Source organism: Octodon degus, unplaced genomic scaffold, assembly GCF_000260255.1.
Source record: "Octodon degus isolate 3935 unplaced genomic scaffold, OctDeg1.0 scaffold00002, whole genome shotgun sequence".
NCBI lineage: Eukaryota > Metazoa > Chordata > Mammalia > Rodentia > Octodontidae > Octodon > Octodon degus.
In genome coordinates, this window is record NW_004524578.1 from 30,702,732 (window position 1) to 30,719,925 (window position 17,194).

The window sequence follows — 17,194 nt, forward strand, 5'->3', positions numbered from 1 at the left end:
AAACCTTTGGGGATGTGTTTTCCTTACATTAAAGGATATATATATATATATATATATATATATATATATATATATTAGGACAGGGTCTACAGGGTTTATAGGGTTTCACTGCATAGATGAGAATCATAGTGATCCTCCCATTTACAGCCTCCCAAGTGCTGGGATTACAGGTACACACCACCATGCCCAGTCTCAATCACTTTCTCAGCATGCCCTGGGGGCAGGGCCTGCACAGCAGGCCCAAGGATCGAAATTTCAGCCCCTGTATCTGTTTGCAGGCACTTCAATCTGCTGAGATATTTGGCAGGCCCTCAAATACTTATTTTATTGTATTTATTATTATTATTATTATTATTATTATTATTCATTTTATTGAGAAACAAATAGCAATGAAACAGTTTCAAAACAGATTAGTGGGACAGTTTCAATAATAAATACATTGCATATTGTTTTCTTCATAGTAGTTATTCATAGTACAAGATGCAGACATGATATCCTGACCAAACACTATTAGTCAAATATTTTTTAAGGAGATTCACTGGGGGTTCCTTGACAAGAAGAGAGTCTTCTGTGACACTACAAGGCCAGCAGGTATTTAAATCCCCAGCAGTCTATTCAGTGATGGCCCTCAAACTCTTCCCATAGAGCCCAAGGACATCCCCTCTGGGATGGCTGTGTTGTGGGGGCTGCCAGACTCCCTGTCGCACCGGAGGCTGTGGGTGTTGATGCCTATGGACCATCTCAGAGGAAATCAGAGTGGGAGCCCCTCCAGCATTTCATAGTGCTTACCACAAAACAAGCAGTTCTTTGCCTTTGTCATCCTGCTCCATCACTAGAGGTATCTTCTAGTATCAGTCATGGCTTTGCTATTCATGAGCTATGTGCCATTTTGCCCTTGGTAATCTTCAAAATATTGTGAGTATAGTCAAGGTGATGTACACTAGATTGTTACTGTTGGTCATTCCTGTACTCAACAGCTGATGCTCTTTTGACTTCTACTGATATCATCATAGGACAGTCAGGGGGTGGACATACCAAAGTATAAAAATGGTACAGCTTCTAGTATAGCATCTGTTGATTATTTTGAACGAGTTAAGTATTGCTGACTTTTTTCCTATTACTAAATCTTTATATTTATTAGAAGATTCATATCTATTATCTTATATCAGAATATGAATAAGTCCCCTATAAAATTAAAGTTAAGAAGCTAGAAACATCTAGAGGAGTTTAAAAATTCACAATTAAATAAAATTGCATCTCTGAATGTATAATATACTGAATTTTAGATAATAGGTATCCAGCCTTTGTTGTTCTGTGACTAACATCATTGCAGCCAATTTTAGAAAAATTTTAGTCTACCATATATTTTCAGCATGTGCTCACATCTAAAAGTAATGCCAGTCACACAGTCCTTATCCCTAAAATGTTAGTAATATTTAAAATTCTTTCACTAATCATATGCCAGGCACAGTGCCATGCAATTGAAATTTATTATTGTCCTTAATCATTGCCAGAACTCTATAAAATAGTTTCTATTGCTATTTTCTTCTACAGGTGAACAAGTTTTAGAGATATTAAACAGCTTTACCAAGTTTCCACCGCTAGACTCAGGTGGGTTTTGGCTGAGAACCTCAGCTTGTCGCCTACATGTTTTCCTGCGAATTCAGGAAAGTAGAAGGCCCTTGTTCTGTGAGGAGAAGTGATGCGGTTGTGAGTGTGAGGAAGATGCTAAAGCAGCTCCCTGCTGCCCGTGCCTGAGAGGATTTCCATGAGTCTGCACAAGAGATTACTGGCAGGTGAAGCAGAAGGAACTCTGAAGTAGAAAGAGCCCTGGAGTCCAGTATCAGCTTTTTCACACCCCATTCCTTTCATTGTTAAATGTGAGTAAATTCGCTGTGCAACACTTTGTTCTTTCTTCTAAAGGACCCGGAGTGCAGGGGGCAGCCTGTAGTTTTAGAAGGGCATCTGGGCTCAACCATGGTCTTGTAGCATTTCTTTTTTTTTATTTTTATTTTTTTAATTTATTAATTTTATCGAGAAACAAATAGCAATGAGACAGTTGCAAAACAGGTTAGTAGGACAGTTACATTAATTAATACATTGCATATTGTTGTCTTTGTAGTAGTTATTCATAGTACAAGATGCAGATATCATATCCTGTCCAAACACTATTAGTACAAATCTTTCCTCTTATTGAATTAAGAGAAAGTAGCTATATATCTATCATAACTATTTTGTATATACAGATACACAATAGTCCTTCATTTATATCCCCTTCTGGCACATTTCACTCAAAGAATTGGATTGGAATGTCACACCTGGAACATTGAAAATCCACCCAGAAAATTATGATGGGTTGGAAAATGTGAATTCAGGTTATAGCAGAGAAGACTCTGCAAAGATAAGCAATCTATTTTGGTATTCTGAATGCCACATTGGAGAACCAAGCAGTCCCCTTGGCCACCTTGACACTGCTGTTGAACAGCAATCCACTTCACACTTCCCTGAGCAGCAGACCAGAGCCCAAGAAATGGAATAGCTACAATTTACATTTTAAAAAATTAAATGCACTCAACAACTCTCTGCTCTAAAGAAAGGGAAACTTTGACCCTGAATGATGAAATGTTTTGTCTATGATCGCAACTCGTAAGTGATGGGGCTGAGATGTGAATTCCAAGTAGAAGTCCAGCCTGCATCTCAGTTCCCACACTGCTACAGGGGACCTACATGCGCACTCATATGCCCCTCTGAAACTGAACTTGGACAGTGAGGTTCTCACTGCTTTAAGTTTTTTGATCTCTCTGAATACTCAACTTTTTGGTAATTTTCTTGATTGGATTTTAATCAATGTTTTCTCTTTCCCTTTGGGATTAAAGTACTTCCATAAAGCATTTTATGTATTTGTATTTTTAGTATCCTTAAAAGTTAGGGAAACCCTTTGTAGTGTCAGGGGCTTGGAAGCAGGAACCCTTGGGACTTGGACTGGGCCCTGGGCTCCATGTTCATAGGGCTGGATGGTTTTGTTACTTCTTTCGACAGCATGTCCTATAGAATTGCACATGAGTCCCGATGTGTCTCATGCTTTAGAAATTTGTGAGTCAGTGGGCTTTGGGGGTGGGGAGGGGCAACTCACCCTTCCTTCAGTGCTCTGACCAGTTTAAAGTGAGTAGGAGCCCAAAGACATCACTCACTTTCCACTTCCCACTGTCAAAGGAGACAGTGCATCCAGGGCTGTGTTAACAAAAGTCAGCCTCTGGTGCCTCCAGAGCAGTTGAGCTGGACGGTGCAAGGGGATCTGGCACGGATAGGCCCTAGCACAGAGAGGCCCCAGGGCATCTCGTTTCATTCTGCATTTGTGCCCTCTGGTTGAGGGTCAAACACAAAAGTTGAACCAGTGAACCACAAGCTGATTCCTTCAGTTTGGATGTTCAGACTCTGAAAGAATTTGTCTTCTGTGTTCTCAGCTTCCCCCTGAATTTCGCCAGACCTCCGCACCTCCATTTATTCACACCACCCAACCCTTTCAGCTCTAAGAATAACCTTCCTTTCAGAAGCCTGAGGGCACCCAGGAGAAGGTACTTTTCTTGGGGATTCTTGTTCCCTTTCTGACTAACATCTAGACAGTTAAAGCCATTTCTGATCACTAGGAATACTTAGCCATCTTCAACTTTATGCCTAAGTGGCAGTCAGAATATTTAATATTTTAAGCAATAATATTGAGGTGAATATGCTGGAAGAGGGAGGACATTCTTGAAAGAATCATTAGCAATAAAAATATTTTCTCTTTTATAGAAGTGTTGCTGGCTAAGGGAACACAAGCAAGAGAACGAAAAGTAGGAGCAGCGAGCAAGGGCCAGTTGCTTTAGCTCCCCTTTCTCTCAATCACTGCAGAAGTAACGTCAAAACTCACTAAAGGCAGGTGCTATCTCTGCTCCACACTTTTTCTGTGTCTGTCATTCTTTCCTCCAAGCTAGTCAAATCTTTTCTCCATAGGTTTAACGAACCCAGATTCACCTGTCACTTTTATGTTTTTTAATATCATTTATTTCTTAACCTTCTGTTGTGTTATGGTTTTGTGTAGTTGTCCCTCCAAAGCCTCATGCAGTCATGAAGCAGGGGTTTCTAGAGCTTGAGATTAACTCATGATCCACTGGGATTATGGGATTTAGTACTGCCGGGATTATGGGTGTGAGTATTACACCCAGCCTGAGGCAGATAGCCTGAATGTAATATAAGAGAGACAGAGAGACAGACTTCCTCTCTGTAGCCATTGTTGCTGTTACGCCTCCATTTTGCTCTCTTGCTCTTTGTTGTCACCATGAAAGGATGTTGTCTGCCCTGTTCCACTCTACCTTGGAGCCAGCCGAGTATGGACTGAAACCTCCAGTAACTGTGAGCTAAATAGACCTTTCCTTCCTTCATTTTGTGTGTCAGGTATTTGTCCCAGCACCAAGAGAATAGTAACTGAGACAAAAGTTGGTACCATTTGGTCATTACTGTGTTATTTTCAATATTTTTGGAATGTAAATAAAAATATAGATTCTCTATATGTATGTATATATAAATTATAAATATAAATTTTGTTTATATATTTACATGAATATCAATTACAATTATAAATTCTATAAATTAAATTATGTTCACATTTTTACAAATTGTATTTATGTTATAATTATATTTTACAAATTATATCCATATAAATACAAAATAGATGAACAAGTTAATAAAATAGCATTGTAGTTACCAGTAGTGAGTTTTTCTGTTTCTGAGTCATGTAAATGCAATTATTTTTTCCCACCTTTTTATAATTCAGAATACCTAAGATTTTCAATACACAATTTCACAGCCTATGCCTATATACATATCTATCTATCTATCTATATCTATCTATCTATCTATCTATCTATCTATCTATCTATCTATCTATATATATATAGAGGATTCCTTATGAGTGGTGGGTGGAGAAGAATAATCATTTATTTATTTATTTTTTAATGTATTTAATACAGGGTCTCACTACACAGATTGAACTCTTAGCAAGCCACCTGTTTTCAGTCTCCCAAGTGCTGGGATTACAGGTATGCAACACCATGCCCAGTCTCAATCACTTTAGTTCCCTGAGCTATCTAGCCAGTCCTTGAATGATTGTTTTTTTGGCACTATCCATCCTTATCATTTATTTGTGTATTAAATAATGCATTAATTCATGCAGTCAAAGATATAGAGACAGGGCCAGGGAGATGGCTCAGTGGAATAAGCGCTTCCCTGGCAAGCGCAAGGGCCTGAGTTCAATCCCCAGTTCCGCCAAAAAAAAATTAAAAAATAAAAAAATAAAATACAAAGATATAGAGACCAAATAAATACAAGTCCTCATCTTAAAGAGGTCATTCACATTGTGAATCCATGAATTAATGCTGGTTGACACTGAAAGAAAGCTTCCTAAGCCCATAAACTTAAAGGAATTCTGCTACAGTTCATGAACCTTTTAGGCAACACCCCAATGACTAATCTGATTCTGGGTTTCAAATGATCTGAATGACTTACCTTATAACATGAGCTACTCTCTTGAATTAGTTCTATATTTCTCACTGGAAGAGGAAATATTAATTTCCATTAAATGAACAAATGTTAGTTAAAAAAATTTGTCTCGTCTCCTACATCATCAAACATCTTTAAGCATCCACCATTTATGTTGATCAAACCTCGTATGTATAGAAATGCATCAAAACGGAACTACTAAAGTTCTGAAAACGCCTCCTCAGTGAGCCAAATGTCACCAGATAATCTTTCTCTGGGCTTACTGGCTCAGGACGTTAGCTTTTATCTTGGTTCTTTTACAAGTCCCCATAAGCATGTGGCCTTATTAATGGAACAGAAGTCTCAAGGACTAGACTGGCAGCATGTATGCTGTCACGTTGGAATGTCTTTAATAAAAGTCAGTGCATTTTATAGGCCCACAGTTCTTGGCAGTGCTAATAAACGAGGATTGAATGCAGGGCCTTTGCATTGAGTTACATTCCCAGGCCTTTTGCATTTCTCAGCTTTGAGAGAGCGGTTCGTTAAGTTGCTAGGTTTCTCAGGTTGACTTGTGTTCTTGCCTGAGTCTCCAAGAGTACAGGAAACGCAGGCATGTACCCATGTCAGAGGAGTCTGTATGTCAGAGGAGTAGGAGAATTTCTGACTCACAGAATGCAGGAAGGTCTCTGTCATTTTTGTAAAGCTTCATTCTATTAATCACATCTTTTAATTACTGACTGTATTGATATACTTAATAACTTATTTAGAGTTATTACAACATGCTAATATTTAATAAGCAAGGAATACTGACATCCGCCCTCTCACTGAATTCTACATCTACAGTAGGGCATCAAATCATGTCACCACTAAATGTGTCTGCGTGGCATATTAATTATTTGACTGAAAAACAGCATATGCAAACACCTACCATCCCTTTCCTCCCTGAAATCAGAAGAGACTCCTGTGTAAAATGGCTTCCCTGTTATAGCAGAAAAGAAAGCATTCTTGTCACCAGAGACCCAGAGCCAAGTCCAAGAGAAATCTGTCCTACAAATCTTTGTAGATTGACTCTCATCTTTCTTGTCACGCCTCATAATTAGCTGCCTGAGCCCAAATCCTCTTTCTAGGCATGGTTCACAATTTAATAGTCTTTGTCCATCCTGGAATTTAAACTTTAGCCCTAACAGCTTCTTTGAGTCTTCATTTTCCTTGTGAAGTTTTCTATATCTATGTAAAAATTACTCCATGAAATCTGTATGCTTTTCCTCTACTCATCTGTTTCATGTCAGTTTCCTTCATTGGCCCGGTCAGAGGTCCTCAAAGAGTAGAAGAAAAAATTTACCTCCCAAACACCATCATAAAACCAGAGCCTTCTCCATCTCATCTGCCATTTAGACTATTTTTGATGCAGAATGAAGGTTCAACTAAGTGCAGCTTTCCTCTTCAGAATGGGGAATGTCGAGCTTCCTTTAGTCCTTGCTCCCCCTTCTTGTCCTATAAAAATTATCTATGGTTGAGTGTCTCTCTGCTAGTCTTTCCACTCCCATCTCTCTAGTACTGTTCCGTCTCTCTTTTTCCTTCTATCTTTTCCCACCTTGTCATACCCTCTCCTGCTGTCATGCTGGGAATGTGTGGTTTCCATAGCCAACTGCAGTTATAAGCACTGTGGCCTTCTTTTTCCCTTTTTGTTATCAGTAGAATGAATAATACAGTGTCTTTGTATTTTGTTTCTACTGTTTGATTCACCAGCTATTTTCGGCATAACGGTTCATCGATGACTTTAAATAATAATTTTTTTAAAAAATCCTTAATATTTGAATATTGGATTTTACCAAAACTTAGCAGTATATGTAGACAAGAGAAATAACATTAGATTATGTTTTAAGAAAATTTCCCAAATTAATGGTAAGACTAGACAATGCTACTTGGCTTCTATAGCTTTTTCAGTTTCCCATTACCAGACTTCATTAATTAATCTCATACATGTGCCCACTCCAGTTCAGAGTCCCACTTGGAGAAGGGTACAGTGGAAAGGAAAAATAATGACTGGGAAAATATCTTTTATAAGCAAATGAGATATTAAACAGATGCATGAATCATGTATAATTATTTGGCAAATAATGAATCACTTGGCAAGAGTTCAGTTTATTCAACAACTTTTCCCTGCCCACTTGTGTGCAGCTACAGGCTGTCTTGCTGCCTGATCTATTTGTTCCATCTGCCTTTCTACTCATTTATTTTCTATCCAGTGAGTTTTTTACAGTCTTAGAGTTCAGGAATTCATTTATTTTATTGTTGCGAACTTGACATTTCCATTAACAATGTCTGGTTCTGGTATTATTCTCCAACAAATTGTTAGGTATTCTATATATATACATGTCAATGGCCTGGGTGCAATTGGTTTTTAATTCTTAAAAAACAGGACTTGCAGGCTGGGAGGATAACTTGATATAAGCACCTGCGTGGCAAGTGCAAAGAACCTATTTCGATCCCTGATACTGCATGTCTTCCAGCTGCAGGGTTCCTAAACTGGACATGGTGGTGCACTTCTATAATCCTAGTGCTAGAGAGGTGGAGGCAGGAGGATCACTATGAGTTCGAGCTGCATAGTGAGACCCTGTACCAAATCAATCAATCAATCAATCAATCAATCAATCAATCTATGTTCAAAGAATTAAAAAAAAATCAGATTTGCCTTATAAACTGTTGTAGTGTAATTCTCTAGATGGAGCTTTTCCCAAACTATCTAACCTCCTCTGGGGAGGAAAAGCAATTAGAGTTCATACTGTAAAGTAACAACATAGATGCTTATAAGCCACCAGTCCATAGAGTCAGTGCAGATGGATATTTGTCTATTCACTATTATCTCTGCTTATGTAAAGCTTTCATCATTTATAGTCTTGGTCAAAATTTTTACAGTGGCTTAGATAAATACCTTACCAACTTTAGGAATATAGTTACTTCAAGAAGAATATCATAGTTAAGGAGAAAACTCTGGAAGAAATTTGTGATTCTCCAAGAGCTAAAATCTGATTCCATACCATATATAGAATGCTTGAGCCTAATAATAAATTAAAATTCAACAATCATTATTTGTAGGAAACAACAGAATAAATATTTACCATTGACTTTGACGTATGCATTTTCATTTTTTCAGACCCTTTGTCATATGAGCAATGCTTTCTAAGCTTGGCGTCCATAACATTGGGGAAGATCTTAAAAATATAGATACTCCAGGGATTTTTCTCTCCATACTAACTCTGAGCTTTCATATGTGGACTAAAAATGTTTCCAGACAAAATTCTTATGGAACTGTCCTAATGCCAATTGAGAGGGTTGGGATTAATGAGTAGAGATTGAAGAAGATGTAAAGTCAGGAGCACTCCTCTGTCCATATGTTCATATTCCACTGTAGCCCTCCAACACACACACACACACACACACACACCACCACCACCACCACCACCACCACCCCATACAGAAGACATAAACATACATGGTGGCTGTGTGTGCCTGAGGGGACAGGAGCTGAGCTGAAGTGAAATACTCATATCTGCTCATCCCCTTTACAGAAATAGATGTGTACAGATATCCTGTTATAATGTGTTTGACCCGACAAAACTCCACTAACTTTTCCAGTTGAAGTTCTTTTTTTTATTTTTTTATTTTTTTTATTTTTCAACAAATAATACACTGCATATATTCTTCTTAGTGGTTAATTGCTGTACAAGATGCGGACTTGTGATCCTATTTACAAACACCATTAGAACAAATCATTCTATTCTTAAAGGACACTTGGATGAGAGAGCTTTGCTTTGAGCATTTCTGGACTTGCTCTATTAGGGTCCTGCTATCCCAGGGACACTTCCCTGGCCTGCCTCTTTGGATGGAGTTTCAATCACTCTCTGTTACCACTTACCTCCTTTCTTAGGACTCTCAGGATCCAGGACTGAAAGGCAGCCACTTTGTTCAGGCACACCGTCCTTGTTTGTAGACCTTACTGGAAAGCGATGGCTGCTAATTACCCACTGGTCCAAACAGGGAAGAGTGGGAGTGTGTGTTTGGTCATTCTAATCAAGTTACCCAGTTCTTATTCCTAAAGAATATTTTAAAAACAAACTACTATTCATGACTTTACCCTCACATTTTGATTTGGTGTAGACAGAAGAAAAAAAGTGAAGAGAGGAGAGCTAAGCTGCAGTTAAAGTATGTTTTACTGGCCTAGTACCTTGTCCAAGACCCAGGAAGATTACCCTCTGCACTCTATTTCCCTTCAGACCTCACTGAGGCTTTGTTGCAGAGCCTTTGTTCACTTTAATAAAGAAGAAAATTAAAATAGTTACTACTAACAAGGTTAATTTAAAATAACTTCTGCTTTTTCTTTCTCTTTTTTTTCATTTTTTATGTATTTGGTACACAGTCTCATTACGCAGCTCAGACTCATAGTGATCCTCCTGTTTTCAGCCCTCCCTGTGCAGGATGATAGGTGTGTCCCATTGTACCTAGACTTGTTTGCCAGCTCAGCACACCCCAGTGTAGCATGTGGTACCGTGGATTGAATCCTGGTCCCTGCACTTGCCAAACAGGCACTTAGTCCACTGAGCTGTCTCATCAGCCCTAACTTTTGCTTTTTCTTAGATGCTAGCATTTCAGTAGTCACTTACATACCCAAGGTATTGAGAAATTGGTGCTGTGAAGGATAGGTCTGAGGCATGTTTCCAGGCAAAGAGCTGCTCCAGGTCAACAAGCTGCCATCAATAGTCCAGTGGGCCAGCAGGAGCCAGGGGGCTGCTAGCCTGGGGACAGCCATGTAAACAGAAGCCTCCTGGGGAGGACTCTTAGGGGGAAATAGATCTTTTTCTCATTTGTCCAGTTAAAATGGACCTTTAGTTGGCACTCTCCAGCTGGGCAGATCACTTTGGGGAGATTAGAAACCTCATCTCAACTCTAATACCTCATCTCATCTCTGATTTCTCTTTTTAGATATATGAAAACATATTTAGTTTGCTGTAAGTCAGTTTTAGGCTCTCTAAGTACAAAAGCAGAGTAATGTTATATCCAATATTTATAGGTTCTGCATGCAGGCTAGACCTCTAGCTAACAGAAGACAGGGAACACAACCATTATGGAATAATTTATCAAGAACAAGAGCTAAGATTCATGCTAAGAATTTTGCTCCTGTCCTTTCAGAACCTGAAGGAATCTTCATTCTCCAAAGTAACTTAACTAACAGAAAACTTAAAAAAGTTTGTGGTACCTGAGGATTGCTCTAAATAAAAAGTTAATTCTCAACAGTTCTAAACTTTCTGCAGAGGAAGGAAATATTTAGCTTTACACATGTGTCTTTTGCATTTGAATGGAAAGAAACCCACATCTTTACTTTAAAGAATTAGTTATATCAAATTAGTATGTGCATGTGTGTGTGTGTGATGTGTGCATGTGCACACGTGTGTGTGTACAGTGTGACTCCATTGCAAAGTGTGTGCTCTGTGAGTGAACTCAGCACCACTGTGAGTGCTCACTTCTTCTGTTACTCACACAGACTTTCCCATCTCTCAGTCCATTAATATTTGTGACATTTGGCAACTGTTTTCCATTGTTGTTTTTCTTAACAATCCATGTGTTAGATTCTGTTTTCCTGAGGCTTTCATGTGAAGGCACACAGGACACTCTCTTCCTTGACCCACATCCTGGAAGTAGTCCTCACTGATCAGCTACCAGTACATCCTCCCACAGGACTCAGAGGAAACTGGGCCCAGCCATGAACAAGCTTTAACTGCAGACCAACCATCTGTTTAATGTAACCTACATCTGCCAGCTGCCGCTTGGCAGTCTAGAGAATAATTCTTCTACAGGAAAAGAGAATTGCTCATCAAGTGGCAGCAGGGGAAAAATTTTCTTTACGCTTTCCCACTTGACACCTACATGTCTCCTAAGGCCAAAGTTGTAGTTGGAAACTAATGTACATGTAACTTGACTTCACAATTCAAAGAGAGTTCAATATTCCCTGGAAATTTAAATCAAGCTGATGTGAATTAGTCAAGCATTTTTTTCTTACTAGCTCAGGCTTCAGAGACAGTAGGCTAAACAAATGACCTAAAGGATAAAAACTCAGCAAAGATGGGCATGATTTTCCATGCAACATTCTGGTACTGATTCCACAGTATGAAGTCAACACATAGTATGCAGGTCACCATACTGCATGAGGACTGAGGACTGTAAAATATCTAGTCCTTAAGGTTGCTATGATGGAAAAATACCAAAGTGTGTGACAATGACAGGTGACCAGCTCTATCTACATTCCCTTCAAGTTTTATTTTGAAATAGCATCTTGCTTAGCTGCTCAGGCTGACTTTCAACTTTCAGTCTTCTTAGTAGTTGTGCTTGGGTGAGTTACCTTTGCCTCCAGCGTTTCTGGATGTTGGGCTACAGTAGGCTCCTGCTATCTCAAGACCATTGCATCTGGCCCTTATTTCTCAATGCCATTAGTAAGTTGATTCTTACTGCTCCCAGAATCCTTTAGGAAAGCTGCTCTACCATAGTCCAGGGGAGAATATCTACCATGGCTACTATATGTAATGTCAGTCAGCCTCTGGATACAGCCAAATCTGATTTGCCAGCAGGAGTGCCGAGGCTGGCAGCCCTGGGTTCAGAACCTCAGGATCTGGTTGATGTAGAAGATGAGAAGCTTTCCTGGGTTGCAACCCAAAGTAGGATTCACTCTGTTTCTTGCATTTAAGGAGTACATTTCCTCTGTGGCTTTGACTTACTTGAAATCAGAATGTCACATCAGCCTCATATGTATTCAGTATAATTTATTTGTTTTTCACCTGACAAATATTATACTAAATAATCTGTCACCCTTTGAACTCCAGTGAGAACCAAGGACTGAAAAATACAAGGAGTTTGTGGGGAGAGTCATACTGTAATGGTGAATAAGTCAAAATTACCAGCAAGAAATCAGAAGTAAACAGGAGTAGTCAGGCAGTGCAGAAAGGAAAATAAAGGGCTTGCACAGAGAGGCACTGGCTGTGGGGGCCTATAATCCCAGCACTGGGGATGCTGAAAACAGGAGAATCACTTGGAGACTGAGCTATGTAGTGAGACCCTGTACCAAAGATATAATGATAGAGAGAGAGAGACAGAGACAGAGACAGAGACAGAGACAGAGAGACAGAGAGAGAAAGAGAGAGATTAATATCAACTTGATAGTACTTTCTCCTTAAAAATGAATACATCAAGTATGTTACTTTTTATACACAAATATAAAAATACTTTTTATACTCAAGTTGATCAATGCTGATGAAATTTGAAAATAAAATGGACTGACTCTCACTTAGCCTAAAGACTATAAAGGGATTCATGTTATATCTTCTTAAGAGTTATTTGGTCTAGCTGTGCCTGTGGGATCCTACTGTAGCCTCACTACTCTGGTAACCTGAAGTAGGATGATTATAAGTTGGAGCCCAGCCTGGGCAATTTAGTGAGAACTTGTCTTTAAAAAAAACTGATTCTGGATACACACCTACAAGAAGTTTCATGCAAATACCTGGGAGATTGATGACAAAGAATTGGGAAAGAGATGCACTGTGGCACCTCACAGAACGCTGACTCTTATTTCTGAAAACAGAAGAAACCAAGGCCAAAAGGAGTAAGGGCATCTGTTAGTGCATTGAGCAAGAGGTCATACTCCTGGGGTATAAACAGCACTGTTCTAAATGTGGACATGTGAGATAGAGGGAGGCTTAGGAGGTTCAGGCTTTCCCCAGGTGAAGTGAGATCGTGTGCCAAGGTCCAGGGGACGTGACAAGAGAGGACCTGTTTGAACATGCCTGGCACCTGTGGAGAATCCCAGACATTGTTTGTAAAACTGAGGTCCTAAGGTACATAAATGGAGACAACAAGGCTTCCAGTTTGGTCACTAATGACAAAGTGAACTTATTTGTGTACCCAGATTGCTGGACTAACAGACATTCAGGCTGTGTGAGGCTCTGGACCACAGCCTTGAAGATCAGATCTTAACAAGGTTTCTACCACTACTCAGTGAACTCCTGCTTAAAATTTCTTGCCTCCACTCTGATCTCAGCAAAGTCAAGGTTGAAGAAAGTTCAGACAATAACTTTTCAACCTGTTTCCTATTCTTAAGAACCCTATCTAAAGCTTTTATCTAATAATTAATATTTGTATTTTGATTGAACATGCAAATGACAGAGAAGTCCCCAAAGAACTAGATTTATGAGTAACAGGAACAGAAAGCATCTTTGCAGCTCTGCTGAAAGGATGATGTACAAGAAATTCCCTATTATGGGAGCCAGGAAGGAGGAAGGCTGGGCAGGAATCCTGGGCTTGTTGAGGAATAAATAAAGTTAGCTATAGTAATTCCCCAGCCCAGAGATGCTGAGCACCACGAAGCTGAGACATGCTTCGGTGCATCTTTACAGATAAACTGTGAGAAAATGAACCAGAATTCTTAACCCGCTGAGTGAAAAGAGCAGTTTATGAGCTGGTGCTCTATCTAGGCAAGGCTTTGAGTCTCTTCTTTGCTGGCTTCCACCTCATCCACTTGCTTTAGGCAGCAGATTACAGGACTGTGGAGAGAGAACTGCATAGGGAAGGGAGACTCTGAAAACAGTTGAACTGGTAGGGGCAAAGTTTCTTTTCCCAGTTTCACAGGTGTCTGTGGTAGATGCTAGGCAACAAAGAATGTCCTGCTGCTTCCTTTCCTCTACTGCCCACTGCTGGGCCTAGGAGTTGGGCCAATGGTGCTGTAGACATTAGCTGACCATCAGTTTAGTGAGAAAGCCCTGTCCCAAAGGCCTGTTAAACTCTTCTGCTGCCAGGCTTTCCAAAGACATTCTTTTAAAAATATAGAGCAGCCTCACTGAGGTGATATTCATGTACTGCACAATTTACCCATTCAGTGTTTTTCATATATTCACTGCAATCAATTTTAGAAAATGTTCATTGCCCCAGGAAGGAATCTGAAATACATTAACAATTATTCCCCATTTCTTCTGGCCTCCTTCAGCCCCTGGCAATCATAACCTACTTTCTGTCTTTATGGATTTGCTTATTCTGGAGATTTAGTGAAGTGCAATCATATGACACGTGGTCTTTTATGACTTGCTTCTTTATCTAGTCTAATGTTTCAAACACTTAGCTATGTTGTGGCATGCCTCAGTCCTGCATTCATATTTATAGTAGAATAATTCCAACATTTGGACATACTACATTTTTGTACTTATTCATAAATGGCTAGATGTTTGAGTTGCTTCTACTCTGGGATATTATGAATAATTCTGTGTGGGTACTTGTGCATGAGGGTTTATGTGGACATATATTTCATTTCTCTTGGCTATTTTACTAAAAGTGATACTGCTAGATGTTATGGTAATTCTATTTAATCTTCTGAGTCGCCAGGATGTTTTCCAAAGCAACTGCACAGATTTATATTTCTTCAGCAGGGAATGAGAATTACAGTTTCTTCACATTACTACCAGCACTTGTTAGTGTATGTCCTTTTTGATTATAATCATTCTTCTGGGAGTGAAGCCATATTTCAATGTGGTTTTTATTTTCATTTCTCTGATGGTTAATTACATGAGGTATTTTTTCTTGTTCTTATTGATCACTTATATATTATTAGAAAATGTCTATCTAGGTCTTTCTAAAGATGCTTTTAAATTCACCAAAATAGTTGTGAGGACTTGGGTCTAGTGCCTGGCCATGATGTGGTAAAGTCATGCAATAGTTGCCAGAGGCAGGATCCATGGGTTATCCAGGCCTACAGTAAGGCAGAAATGAGTAGAACCAAAGAATGTTCTGAATAAAAGCCAGAGTCTGTAAAGCAGCTTCTGGAATATTGTAATGGGCAGTTTTACATGTCAGCATGGCTAACTATAATCCTTACAGAAAATCAAGGCCCCATCCCTTCAGGAGGTGACTGGGTCATGAGGGATAAGATTACTACTCACATAGAAGAGGTCACAGAGAGGGTCTTCACTCCGTGTACCATGTACACATTCTCACTTCATCCTCTGATACCTCAACCCTGAAATTCCTAAGCTCTAGAACTGTGAGAAATAAGTTTCTTCTGTCTACAAGCCACCTCATCTATGTTCTGTTACAACAGCCTGAACAAAGACACCACAGCTACCTAATACTCAGCACTAACTTACACATGACTGGAAGGAATTTCGTCTGTGTGATTAACATCCATCTATAATCAGTGGAGAAGTCTGTCCAGGAAGTTCTCCTAGAGCATCTAGCAGGCTGGACCTGACGGTTGGCAGGCACAGCAACAGAGCTGAGCTTCCCCTGAGAGGAAGCCCGGCCTGAGGGCTACAGCCGTGACTCTAGTTGGAGGACTCCAGCTACTCTTCCTCACAGCCTGTCACGTGGCTTTCCAACTTGGTGAGTCAGCCAGCTACATGAACATGAAAGCCAGATACTTGCTAGCTATCTCCACAACATGTATTAACCCTATTCTCTTCTCTTGGAGAAAACATTGGTCAACACCAAGATGTTGAATCTCAGAGGATTTCCATTCTTCCCAGCACAGGAAGATAAGAGAAGTGTGAAAAATGACAAAATACTCTCAGTTAGCAGATTTTGCTTTTAAATGAATACTGCGTAATTGGTCATTTTACTCTTTGGGGTCCTTACCCTGAGACCACAGGTTCCCTTCTGCCATCTTTCTTTTACTTTAAAAATTTTTAAAGTAAAAATTAGTCTCACTACACAGCTGAGACTCATAGTGATCCTCCTACTTTCAGCCTCCCCAGCACTGGATTACAGGATTGTGCCATTACATCCCAGTCTTGGAGGCCGGCTCAGCATGCCCACGGGCAGGGCTGGCATAGTATGTGGGGCCAGGGATCGAATCCCGGTCCCTGCTCTTGCCTAACAAAGCGCTTTGTCCACTTAGCTATCTCTCCAGCCTTTTTCTGCCATCTTTCTCCTCCCTTTACCTTGTACAACTTGACAGCAGTAGTGGTTCTCAATTAGGAATGTCTTTGTCCCTCAGGGAACATTTGGCAATATCTGGAGATATATAAGTATTTTTCCCCATGACTGGGCAGGGTACTATTAGCACCAAGTGGGTAGAAGCCAGGAGAGAACTAAGCATGCTAGGGTGCACCAGCAGCCCTCACAATGACGTCAGGTTCACCAAGGCTGAGAGAGCTCATACTCTGCGTTTGCTATGTCCCCTGCCCTGTACCTTACCTAGGAAAGGCTAAAGGAAACATCCCTGTCCTCTAAGGGTGTTTAAAATTCAAAAAGACTTCAGAGATCAGAGAGCTTTTAAGAAACATGCACTAAACTATAAAATGGAGTTTCAGTTCTTCTCAAGGGAGATTATTTACTTGGAACAGAGTTTATCTATTACTAAAGGAATTGAATCATGTGGTAAGTATGTGTAAATAGAAACTGATCACTGGAGTCCAAAAAGCCTGTTGTACAAAGACCCTACTCTTTGCTGTTAACTACTAAAAATGCTCTGTTTTATCTTCATTTCTTTATGACTGAATCTCAGTGTGGGAAGGAAATGAGAGAATTTCAATGTAAGTACTAATTTATACCAGTAATATAATATATTTAATGTCATATAATAATGTAAGGCCAATGTTACTCCTTTTAGGTTACCTGTTCAGGGTTGGGACTCCTTTTACCTTCT